The sequence below is a fragment of the Seriola lalandi genome, unplaced genomic scaffold (genome assembly GCF_002814215.2).
Source record: "Seriola lalandi dorsalis isolate HSWRI2012SDOR001 ecotype SW California unplaced genomic scaffold, Sedor1 jcf7180002052274, whole genome shotgun sequence".
Taxonomy (NCBI): domain Eukaryota; kingdom Metazoa; phylum Chordata; class Actinopteri; order Carangiformes; family Carangidae; genus Seriola; species Seriola lalandi.
The window spans coordinates 3,265,619-3,278,215 of NW_019522827.1; the positions used below are offsets into that span (position 1 = coordinate 3,265,619).

The 12,597-nt window shown below is 41.4% G+C and overlaps 1 protein-coding gene across 1 annotated transcript in view; it reads left to right on the plus strand.

The window, feature by feature from the left end:
• The first annotated feature begins 8,156 nt into the window (after positions 1 to 8,156).
• Positions 8,157 to 12,597, plus strand: part of LOC111650354 (unconventional myosin-IXAb-like) — a 162,435-nt gene continuing 157,994 nt past the window's right edge. Inside the window, exon 1 of the mRNA XM_087172357.1 lies at positions 8,157 to 8,568. The gene's annotated coding sequence lies outside the window, so the exon portion shown is untranslated. The remainder of the gene's footprint in view (positions 8,569 to 12,597) is intronic.

Genomic DNA, 12,597 nt, shown 5'->3' on the forward strand with positions numbered 1-12,597 from the left:
AGGTCAGGGGATTGGTGGTCTCGGGCGATCCCCTCTGCCCTCCCTCCGCCGCAGGACAGTGTGAACACCCTCAGTGTGATTCAGTCATTGTCATGAGTTACAGGTAGACATCAGGTATGTGGCCAAAGTATAAACATACTTCTAGTTTTCGTTCTATATTAATGCACTTTGACAAGAATTTGACACAGTTTGACAAGCAGGTTCGGTCTGTTTATGCTAGGACTATTTAGCAGCTTGAAACGAACAAACTAGCTAGCTAGTTAAAATTGATTAACTGCCATTGATACCTTTTGCTTGTAATGTGGGAATCGGTGGCATATAGTCAAGTTCTTGTGTCCCAATGAACGGTCCCATCACACCACAGAAGTTTTAATGTCTTATTGTCTAGCTAACTTAATTAGCGAATGTCGCAGTGTCGCATGTTAGTAATGTTAGCTAGCTAGCTATCTCTCTCTCTCTCTCTCTCTCTCTCTCAATCCTATTACAAAAAATAAAAGTTCTTTAATTATTGTATATTATTAAAATCAAGTACTTTTGGTGCCTAAAGCTAACCAAACTGCGAATGAAAACTGAAAGTAAATATAAAGAAAAAGACTAAGTTAAAAATTCCCAAAAGTAAACCGGGACATGAACCCTGGTTTCCTGGGTGAAAGTATTATGTTTGACCTATGCTTTCTTCCAGAAAGACTTTGAGGCAAACTTCTCCTTAGATCACAATTGACCAATATCACACATATTGACAAGGCTCTTCAGGCTAATGGACTTTCAACAGATACTAAGCTTCTCTAAACTTATTAACCATTCATTCTACTGGGGTGTTGTAGGTTATGTGTTTATAGCTCCCGATACACTGACAATAAGGTATAGCAGGTATATAGTTATGTAAAATTAACAGTGTATCTAAGTCCTTATTGTGTGTGTGGTGGTTGTGAAACCAAGCAGTGATGATACCATTTTGTCTGCTGTCTTACTTTAGGGTGCACTGAATCCCATGGGTCCACATTGACCGACAGCCTACGGACAGCCCCCCTCAGTCTCAGGTGGAAGGAACCAGGATGGCTTGGTGATGGCTTTTAAGTGGAATCAACGATAACTCAGGTAAAACAAGTATTTCAATTTAGAACCAGTGAATTATGTTTGGGTTTTGATTGGTTTTTACTGTCTACTGTTTAAAAATAACTCAGTCCCTTTGTTAGTGGAGGGAGCAGGTTACATATTTATGTGTTAAACCATTTTGACCACCAGGGGGCCCCCAAGGCTTGAATATGTGGAAAAGATGAGGCCCATTTACTTTGCGATGCCTTCTGTGGGATCAATTGCAGTCTGCTTGGGAATGGATTTTTAAAACAGTGTGATGAATCTGCTTTAGTGCAGAAGTCCTTAAAGCTGCTGAGCCACTTTGATTTGTGGTCAGTGCTGTAAATCAGCTCTGTAGAGTTTCTCTTTAGGGGTGCTGCTCTGTAGCTGACCTCTGATCTATGACCTCTGACCCCCTTGGTCAGCTGGTGGCAGTATGTGTGTTGTTGCTTTTCAATGAGACAGTGTGCTCAGTCTCTGTCCTTGGATTTTTTAGTCATTCCTCTGTTTATTTTTACCGTAATGTTATTGCTGCTACACAAATGTGGAGCTTTTAGCAGATTCTTTTCTTTATTTTCTTACTAACCTTTGGTTCAATCTAGTGTTGGTTCAAGTTTTTCTGTTGGTAATATTAAGGAGTTGCAACTGAAATTGAAAACTTGTTTCCCAAAACTTATTCGTCTTCCTTTTTTTCAAAATAGCACAAGTCATGATTCAGTAATGACACATAGACACTCATCCCTGTTGTTAGCCAAGTCAGTCATAGGATCGAAAACTCCAGAAACAGATGCTAAATGGATCTTGAGGTGAAATAGTTTGGTCAAAGGTGAATTACTTGTGATTAATTCTACAAAATGGAGAATATACTTCAGAGAAATCACATGATGAGATTCAGGCAGTGGTTCATAATGATTGTACAGCACTGGGGCATTGTAGAGCAGAACTCTTTGTTTCTTGTTTGAGGTTTTCCTCTCAGTAATACAGCCCAGGGTTGCCAAAGCCTGGCAGCTTACCTTGAGATTATCAAAAATAATCACATCCTCACATTGTTCTCTGAGGATTGGCGCAGGAAAGTAGAGAGCTGCAGCTGCAACACCTCAATAAACAACCCGTAACACCGCACTGTTTATTCAGAGACGAGGACTACACTGTGTTTTGATTTGTTTTGCTGGCCCTGGTGTCTGCTGGGGAGCTGGGGAGCTGGCTCACAGATCCTCCTGGACAGGGTTTATATCTCATCCAGTGTATTTATCTTTTTAGGGCCTCTGACACAGGTTTCACATTGTTCCCACTCCAGACTGTAATTTCTAACATTTGAGCTGAACCCAAAACATATATTGTATTTCTTCTCAGGAATATACTCCTTTAGCAAATAGCCACATTGTTTTGACATACAGGCTTATAGCTGAGTGATGGATGTGAACTATCCAATCTCCCTGCCCTCTAATTGTTTGGTATCACTAAAGCTTATGTTGTTGTAATCATTATTTAGCTGCCAGTGCTGTAGGCCTGCTCCAAAGGGATTTTTATTGGCCCCTATAAAACTCAATGCAGTGGCAGAAGGTGCCCAGCACCCAGATGAAATATAGGAGGCTGGGATGGCCAGCCACCAATCACCCTGAGGATGATGGCACGGATCCACAGAAAAACCAAACATTTACACACACACAGTCAGACTGTCAAACTCTCTCTGCAACATCTCACTTTCACATGTGTTTAGCTACCAAGAGCAGCTCCAAAGTAAAAGTAATGAGTGGCTCAATACCTTCCATCAGCCCTCTGTCAAAGGTCAGTATATACACATATTTTGTAGGTTAAAGTTCCCCCCCAGACATGTTTTAAGCTATGTAAAAAATACTCTGCTATGATTAATATTTTGTTTAACGTGGTTTTCCCACATAAAGGGTGAAAAAAAAGAAAACTTGGGCTGGAAACTCCTCTACTCTTACTTCCTCGTTGAGGAATCTGGATCAGGCCTTGTGCCCCGCCCACCACCTGCTTGCTCCAGGTGGACAGGTGAAAGAGCAGAGAGCATTAAGACAGTTAGAGTAGGAAACATCAGAGTGACTCAGCCACATGTTTGAGCCTCAGTCAGACCCAGACTCAGATGAGGAGTCTGTTGAGACAGATGTTCTGACGGATCAGAATGGTTAGCGTAGTTAGCATCTTTTATTTGTTTATATTGTTTGTTAGCTTGTAACTGGCAGTAGCTGACACAGTGTCATTGGTTCATTGCAATTGAAGGTGGAAATACTCAGTCATGGTGTTGACTGATTATTTTGCCCCTGATATGTCTTGTATTATATAAAAACCAACCAATGTTAAAAACTTGATTTTCATCGGAAGGAGTCTTTGAATTGATCTTTTACATAGCAGACAGGTCGAGGAAGAGGAAGCCTGTTTTGCTCTGGATGTTATGATCAAGTTTAACTTTCATTATCTTACAGCAGTGACTAATGAAAGACATGTGTCAACATAAACGTTCGTGTTCTTGAGTTGTTTGTGCCACAGTTTCTTCATTATGTCTGAAGATGTGACACCGTGCAGACTGTGTTACTCATAGTTTCAAGTAAACAACAAGTAAAGTAGATTCGCTTCAGCCTTCACCTGATATTTTTTTGTCAGTGTCGGAAATAACACACAGGTAAAAGGAAAAAGTTCATGACCCATTATACACTGGTAATTCTGTATAGTCTAATCTGTGGCAGCAGAGAAATAGAAAACTACTGACTAAAAAGATGTTTGCATCAGAGGGGTTGGAAATCTTTACAGCTTTCAAAGAGGTGCATGAGAAAAATGGGAACTATTACGGGGATTGGTGAAATCAAGATGAAATGTTGTTTACAAGCCTGAGTCTTGACTTTCTCTGCTGCTACGGATTAGTCCTATACAGTCTGACCAGTGTTAATGGCTCATTGACTTAATGCAGTGTTCTGAATCCAGGTGAGCGTCAGTTTATTCGTGTGTCATTTCCCACCGTGAAAATATCAGATGAAGGCTGCGCCAAGTGAATCTACTCTTTTATCTAGTTTCTATTTTTGTTCTTGGTTTCATGAGTCACACAGTCTGCACAGCGTTACATCGCCAGGGATAATTTGGAAACTGTGACACAAGCAGTTGATTTTGAAATGGTGGCATGTCACGAGGAATCACGGCCGGAAACCGAGACAGGTATCAGACAGTGTGTCATCTCAGGTGAGATCCTGCTCACCTGATCCTGGCACAAGTATAGTATGGAGACCCGCTAAGTGCTTGTTCGCTTATTAATACCAAAGCAACAATAAATCACATAAATGAGCTGTGTCATGCTGGTGTTGACTTAATGATGAAAGTGGCATTTTGAAATACGATGGCGATTATCTATTATTTAGTTTAATATTGAAATTAAATAGTGGTGGAAAAATACCGACTCATTTATTTATCCCTATATTCATTTATGTCTTTGGCCTAAAAGGATTTATTTTTGAATATAAAGGAATCTGCCCAAAATATGCACCCCAAGGTTGCTTAACCCCTCAGAGCCCAGGAAAAAATACAGAGGACTTGATTTTAGAGGTACATTGGGCCATGAACAGATTTTGTAAAAAGCTAATTTTGAAATAAAAACTGCTACAATTATATAAAAAAAACACTTGAAACAAACTCTGGTATTGTGAAAAGAAGCAGGAGGAATTCACATCTTAAAACAAGGCTGTGTCTTCTCAGTTTATTGGATTATTTCACGGTTTCATGGTTAGATTACATATTTTAATTGTATTTATTCATTTCATAATATATTAATATTATTTAGTTAAAAATGAATATTGTAATATTGAGTACTTTGGGATCTCCATACAATGAGGATAAAATACTTTATTTTAATTAAAATAACAGTTTGACATTTTAGATGTGCTTATTCATTTTATTGCCAAGACTTAGTCAAGGGATGCGGTCGAAAAGTCTTTTTTGCTTAAAAAGTGAATGAAAATGTGAGTTTGCTTAACTGAGTGAAATGAGCCAGACGTATCTAAGCGGCAGCCGTGATAAGAGCTGGTGGATTTCTCCAAATGATAAGGAAAGTAGCTTCAATGCTTCCTATCTTATTTCCTTTAGCTTAGGAAACACTGGACCTGAAAATGCCGTCCTACAATTCCCTGCCGCCACAACATTTAAAGCGACGCACCATTGTAGTTTCACCTCTGCAGACAGACGTAAATGTAGAAACAACAGAGCAGCTGTTTTATTTTTGTGACACAATCCTGAACTTATGGAACTCCTTTTCTGATCGACTGAAGCCCAATTCCATAAATATAGATCTATTATCTTTCAGATCTGTCCAGTTAGGAGTCATCATGAAAAACAAATATATTGAATTTATATTTCACAATGTCATCACCGTCATAACAAAATACAATAGCCTATACATAAATGTTGGTTCACTAAATCCCAAATGCACTAAAAATGAATTTTCTCTAGTTAACAATTGTATAGAAACATCAAAAGCGCCTGTTCATGGAAACTCTATGTACTTATGTCTGAATATAATTTCTTCTGATTTCTTGCTCAGTTCCTTAGTTCTATTTAATTATTATTTTACCCTGGATGAACTTACAAATGCAATTTTTGGACATGGACTCTTGTTTTACAGTAAAAGATGTCTAAATGCCCCCCTAAAATACCAAGAGGCGCCTTTGTTACTGCTGTCTCTGTTTTTGAGGATACTATTTTTCTCTCATCCGATCTCAGTTTTCTGGTTGACAGAAGAGTCGTGCTGGCCTCCTGGTTATGCTCCCCAAACATTTCAACCTTTCTATTCTATTGTTTCCATTAGCCCACCCTCTGCCCTCAGCTACTGTCTCTGTTATTTTATGTGAAGCTCGTGTCACTTTGGACACCGATGCTGGCCTGAATGTGCTCGCCAAGGGCCCCTCGGCATGGAGTTGGATTCCAGCTTTCAGGGCCGAAGGGAGGATTTCCTTTTCAAAATGTCTGGCTGGTAAATATGTCACCAGGCTGGAAACCGATCCCATGAAAAACAGGTGGGATGTTTTCAAACCCGCCACAGGAGTGTGTGCGATCTATTTTCTTCCCTCGCACACACTCGAAGGTAAAGCATGTCAATCCCCTGCCAGCAGAGGTATTGTCTGTTGAGCCTGAGCAGCCCCGGGGCAGTTTATCTGAGATCTGCTGCTAAATCTTCTCTAATTAGATTCACCGAAGATTCAGTGTGTGTTATTTCTATACACCTCAAAAAGAGTTGGATTTCACTGTACACCCCCATGGTGATAACAAAAGTGAAGTGACACTGACCTTTCAACTGACAAATCCATTTTGACAGGGAGGTGTGTTGTGTGAGGGGAGTAATGACTCACGGGGAGTTTGTTGTCAACACATGTTTGAAAGAGGAAAAAAACCTGTTACTCATTCTTATAATTGAGTCACAGAAATCCTCCATCTTTCAGACAACAAAAAACGAAATCAGCTTCAAAGACCCACTTGTTATCTATCATAAATCAAAACGCCATACATGACCATTTAAATGCTCGTTTTGAATCCCCCCAATTACATTACAAGTATTCAGAGGTGATATACATTCTTTGACACATATGCAAAGCACTGATACAGGAATACAGGTGCCTCAGCAATATGACACCACCATCAAATATAAAAAATAGTGTGTATCGGCAGCAATGAAATCATATGTAATGACGACACTTCTTTAGAGTTATGTTTAGACACTCAGCTCTTGGTTAAGTTTGGGTAAAGGTTGTGGTCTGATTTAATACAGAAAAAGTTCAGAGCGACTGTTAGCTTGCTAACATTTGCTTATTACCATGAGGCTCAAAGGACAGCTGAGGCTGATGGGAATGTTATGCAGGTGTTTGCTTCCAAATTAAACATATTTCATTTGTTCACACTCTCCAGAATGACATATAGTATATAAGAGTATATAAGTATATTAGTAACTTTAATACATTTGCTGAATTTTAATTACTAATCCCTTACATTGCTTGTTACTCTAAACAGTAATTGCATTACTGTTGCTAAATAATGTGTTACTGCCCAACACTGTCCATGGTTACGATAATAACTACCTGATTATGGTTTGGGAGCTGCCTCACAGCTGCCTGATGTCACATCCATCCTCCTGTCAGACACAAGACATAATTACTGTGGCCACTAGAGGGCTCTGTCATTTGAGAGTAAACATATTTTATGTCATTTTTGATCATTTGCTGAAATGACTGATGCTTTTTTCAGCTGACAGTCAAATTTGATGATAAACCCTGAAGTTCTGGATTGAAAACTGTCACTTTGACCTGATTATGGCACAAGATGAAGAGTCAAGGCATCACGAAAGTTAGAATCATTCTCCTGGGACCATGAATATTGTCAAAAAAGTTCATGTCAATCCATCTGACAGTTGTTGATATAATTCATTCCACCTCATGGTGGCACTGGAGAAATGAATCTAATTTTCTATATCATTTGGAGGACATGTTGAGCAGCAATAAACACATAAATGAAGCGAATTAAAAGGTAAACATGAAAACATGTTTAGTTTTTGTAGCATTTTTGTGCCCCAGTTTTAAGTGGGACACTGTTATTGTCTTTATAAAAACAAGTAGCTTATTATTGGGTCTGTAGTATTGTTATATATGACGAATATTAGTGACTTTTACTTTTTTTTTTAATAAAATTAATTTACATATCTCCATTCAAGTAGCAGTTCCATAATTGGAAACATAAAGGCGAATGCCAGGAAAGAAATGAACAGGTAAACCTCACAGATTCACTTAAATCATCTAAAAAGAGGAATATTAAGGTGATTCAGGTACGTGTGTGTGTGTGTGTGTGTGTGTGTGTGTGTGTGTGTGTGTGTGTGTGTGTGTGTGTGTGTGTGTGGTGGCGGTGAGTGTCCACACTTTTGGCCACACCCCACGCTCATGTCAGTCATGTGCTGAGTGACACTGCCTGTTATCAAACCTGAAATGAAATTCAGATTTAATTGCCACATTCCTCACTCGAAAACAATTACTGTTATTCAACAGGAGATTCCTCCCAAATCCCACCCACCCATAACACTCCAAGGCCCATATAGCCTACGTGGACGCGCAGCGCGAGTGCACGCACGGTACGACTTGCAGCCGATTGTAGGCGAGAAGAAAAAGGCGAGAGAGAGAGGGAGAGCGGCGCAGAGAGGAGCTGTGGGAGGAGGGCGACGTGACCGGAGGACTCACAACAGAAGCTCTCAGGACTACGGCAGAGAGAGAGAGAGGGAAGGGAAACAGAAAAAAAAACTGGATCATATCTACAGCAGATTTGGAGATCTGAGGAGCCGGATACGTGGTGCGGACTGTTACGCACGACAGCGTTTTCCTCTGCGGTGAAATCAGCCTGAGTTTTTCGGACAGGAGACGCGCGGCTTGCCTGCTCTTCTTCGTCAGAAAAAAAGAGGGTTTATAGCGGGGAAGGTTAACGGAGCAGCGGACTGGAGACACAGTGGAGGAGGTAAGCTCTTTCCCTCTCTACAAGTGCACGCAGTTTTCAGGTTTAGCTGTCAGTAACACGGAGCAGGAATGTCAAACCTCCGTCCTGCGGGTCGCTGGCTGTCTGTCAGTACATCAGCTGCAGCCTCCTGCTCCCCAGTCACATTTCATATCATCCTTCACGCTACATGTAGCCTATTATCTGCAGAGAAATGACCATAACACCTTCCAGCAGCAGCCCTGTACGCACCCAGGGCTCCAGGCTCCCCTCCCTCCCTCCCCCTCCTAACATCACCCCTCCAACGCCACCCCTGCCGCTGCCGTCGCTGCCGCCGCCTCGGATAAATGTCACACTGTTTTCTTACATAATGCGTAAATCTGCGGTTACAGATGATGCTCGGTGTATGCTGGACGCCACATCTGGACTGCAGTGTGTGTCTGTGGAGTCAGTGCAGCAGCAGCAGCAGTAAACGTGACGCACTGGTATAAATGGATGGGCTACTGTAGAGCTCGATCCATCCAGAGCAGAGATGCCTGGGCTCATTGTCGCAGAGGAAGGTTGGAGCTCTGGGTGAATCGTTGTGATGCTGGCGGTGTAAAGGCTGCAGGGCTTTGTGCTTTTGTGTCATGTACTCCACCTCCTGCACGGTGCCGAGAGCTGTGACGGACGCCTGTGACATTTTCCGTCATGTGTGAGGCGGTGAGGCTGCTTACATCAGACTGCTGCTGTTGCTGCCGCCGCCGCCGCTGCCTTATGGGGCATGGCCGAGGCTTTTCACAGCTGGACAGAGGGATGGTCAGCTGCCTTGCACCTCGAGTCAGCCATATATCCACAGTGCTAAGGATGAGGCTCAGTATAGTTTGGTGTACTGGTGTAAATGAAATACTGTATATGACATCCTGTTGACCCGTCACAGAGAATGGAAGCCCTGTTGCTAAAAGGGGAAATGTGCAGCTGCTATGACTTTACATAGTCCAGCTCAGAGCTGAAACAATGGTCGATTACTCAGTTAGTTGACTGACAGAAAAACAATCTGCGAGTCATTTTAAGTAAAAATCCTTTGGTTTCAGCTTCTAAAATAGTAATATTTGGTGGTTTTCTTAGTCTTGTGTGACATTTACTGAGGTTGTAAACTGTTCGTTGGACAAAACAAGTAATTTGAAAATGTCAGCCTGGGTATTTCTAACAGTTAATTGATTTATTGAGACATAATCAACAGATTAATTGATGATGAAAATAATTGTCAGTTGCAGCTCTGGCCAAGATTTTAATAAAGTGTCTTCTACAAATGAAGAGGTGGTAAACATAGCAGCTATATTTAATATGCAGAGCATTTCAAGATTCCACCACATAGCCTGAAAATCCAGCAGCAAGATTAAGAGGAAGATGTAATGATGGAGTAAAAGCACTTACCCTGATCTATACATTTGGCACCTTTTATATGAATTAGAGCTGCAACAATTAATTGATTATTTCAGCAAAAGAGAATCAATCTGCAACTATTTTGTCATTTTTTAAGAAAGAATTCCAAAGATCTGCTGGCTCCAGCTTGTTTTCATTTCTTTATCATAAATGATGTTAAATAAATATCTGTAGGTTTGAGACTGTTGGTTTGGACAAAACAAGACATTTGAAGACGTCATCTTGGCCGTTTTTTAATTATTTTACGGCATTTTCTAAACAAAAATATTCATTGAATAATCCAGAAAATGGCAGATAAATTGATAAAGAAATCAATTGTTTGTTGCAGCCTATTTGTGAATTTGACACCGTCACTCAGCTCAGAGCTAAAAAACAGCAACAAACAAAGTGGGTTTGTTACTCAAGTTTCAGCTGGAGCTTAAATGAGGTTGTTTCAATCCAGCTGACATGTTAAAACAGGCCCACATGGCCTCAGTCAGATCAGACCAGACCACCAGTGCCCCCGAGGTCTCTGTCCACGAGCCCAAACGCTTCAAGTGGAGACCCACCCTCCCCCTCCTCCTCCTCCTCCTCCTCCTCCCCCTCCCCCTCTTGCGGCTCTGAAGTGCTTGTGTTGAGCCACAGCAGGAGGAGCTGTGCGTGCATGTGACGAGTCTCTGCCGGCTCGTGGCACTTTACATGAAATGCCACAGAGGGGGGAAGAGATAAAGTCGTTACAAGCGCATTATTTTGAAATGCCAGGACAGACGAGTTCCTCTCACCTCCTGTAGGTGATCTGCAGTCGACTCCTCTGACTCCCCCGCTGCCGCTTCAAGTCAGAGCAGAATTCCCTTTATTGCGATGTCAACTTTGCTGACATTAACATTTCATTCACTTATTACGTAAGTGGCAAAGCCCTTGAGAGCACGTCTGAAAACATTGCTTTGACAGCTCCAGCTGCCCAGTGAATATACCCAGCGACACAGCGGTGCAGCTCAGAAGTGCCTCGATTTGAAACATGTGACAGATGAAGACGTCATGGCGGAGAAAGACCATCCACACAGTGACTTTTTCTACACAGCCACGGTCAATATAAACCTCACAACAGTAATCACATACACAGTGAAAGGCGAGGAAACTGGAATAACAATCCTTTTAATAATTCATGTAGAATAAAAGCCTCGAATCTTTTTTTTTTTTTTTTGTTTAAATCTGTTTGAAGACTCTCAGAGTGGGCAGTTTCCTCAGCATCTCTCCTGCTGTACAGTAGCTGCCCTCTCAACATCACGGGGTGTCCGTCTTAAGCACTAGGTCCCGTTTTCCAAACAGTGTGTGACAGGTCTGCTGTCAGCTGTTCATTCAGTATTTATGAACACAGCCAGTCAAGAGGAGAAACAATGCTGCATTCTAGTATGGAGCCTCTCTACTGGGATTAAATGGGAAATTGACATTTCGAGGATTAACAGGAGCGTGGAAATGATGTAAATGTATTTCACATTGAAGATGTGTCGTACTAAATAGTTCTCTCAGTTACATTGTTGTGACAAATGTAACGTTATGTTCAGAGTTTTTTTTTTTTTTGAAATACAGGGAGGTGGTTCAAACTGCAGGACTTTGACTTTCAGAGACCGGGGGGTTTTGCATGGCGTGTGTTGTCTGACACGTTCTGCAACTTGCCAGACACATTATTTAACAACATTTACCTCATCATGTTACTGGAAAACATAAAGCCGGCCGGCATACTGATTTATCTCTGAATGAGAAAATCAAACAGTCAAACTGTGGAATCGCAGCTGACGTGGCTTAATTTAGCTTAGCTTAGCTTAGCTTACCCCCTCTTTCTTTCTTTAAGAGAAAAACAACTGGCCTGTATGATCTCATATCTGACCTTGTTTCACATTCACTGACATACAGTCATTTCCTACAGATTTATTGTAATCTACAGGCTCTGATGATGATGATGATGATCATGATGATGTCTGAATTAGATCATGGCTATAAGCTCATCAGCAGATTTAGGGCGGAGCTACAGAGCCTGTCTACTGTAAACCACTGAAATCATTTGAAAGCCCAGTGACCTGCATTTCTGTTTTCAACTGGCGGCTTTAAGAGAAATGGTTTTGTTGTGCGGCGCTGGTTGCCACTGGATCCCAGTGTCCTCGCTCCAGCAGTCAAATCACGTTCAGACCTGCTGCTGCAGCGCTCAAGGCTTCATGTAAGACAATACCCGGATGAGGTCGATGTTACGCATACCATGTCAGTGCAGCTATATGCATCTCTAACCAGGTGTATTTATAGAGCCTTTTACAATGGTGGTAGTGGTGGTAATGGTGTGTGTGTGTGGGTGTGGGGGGGGTGTCTTTGTCCTGACACAGACCAGAGGAGACTTGAGAAGATACTACAGTGAAGTAGTCAGGTTTCCATTGTTGTCATTGGCTTTTGTCGGTGAGAGTAAGAAAAACAAAGCGTCTCCGCGGTGGAGCTGCAGCAGAAAGTTTTATTTGATTTTCTTTTATTAATTTAAATGAAGTTCACCCTTATATTATTAATCTGGGATTTTACACGTATTCTGTGTTTTGTATTGTATTCCGTATTGTGTCTTTTTTTTTTTTTACCATCTTCGGCTTTATTAGAATAGGGACGGTGCGA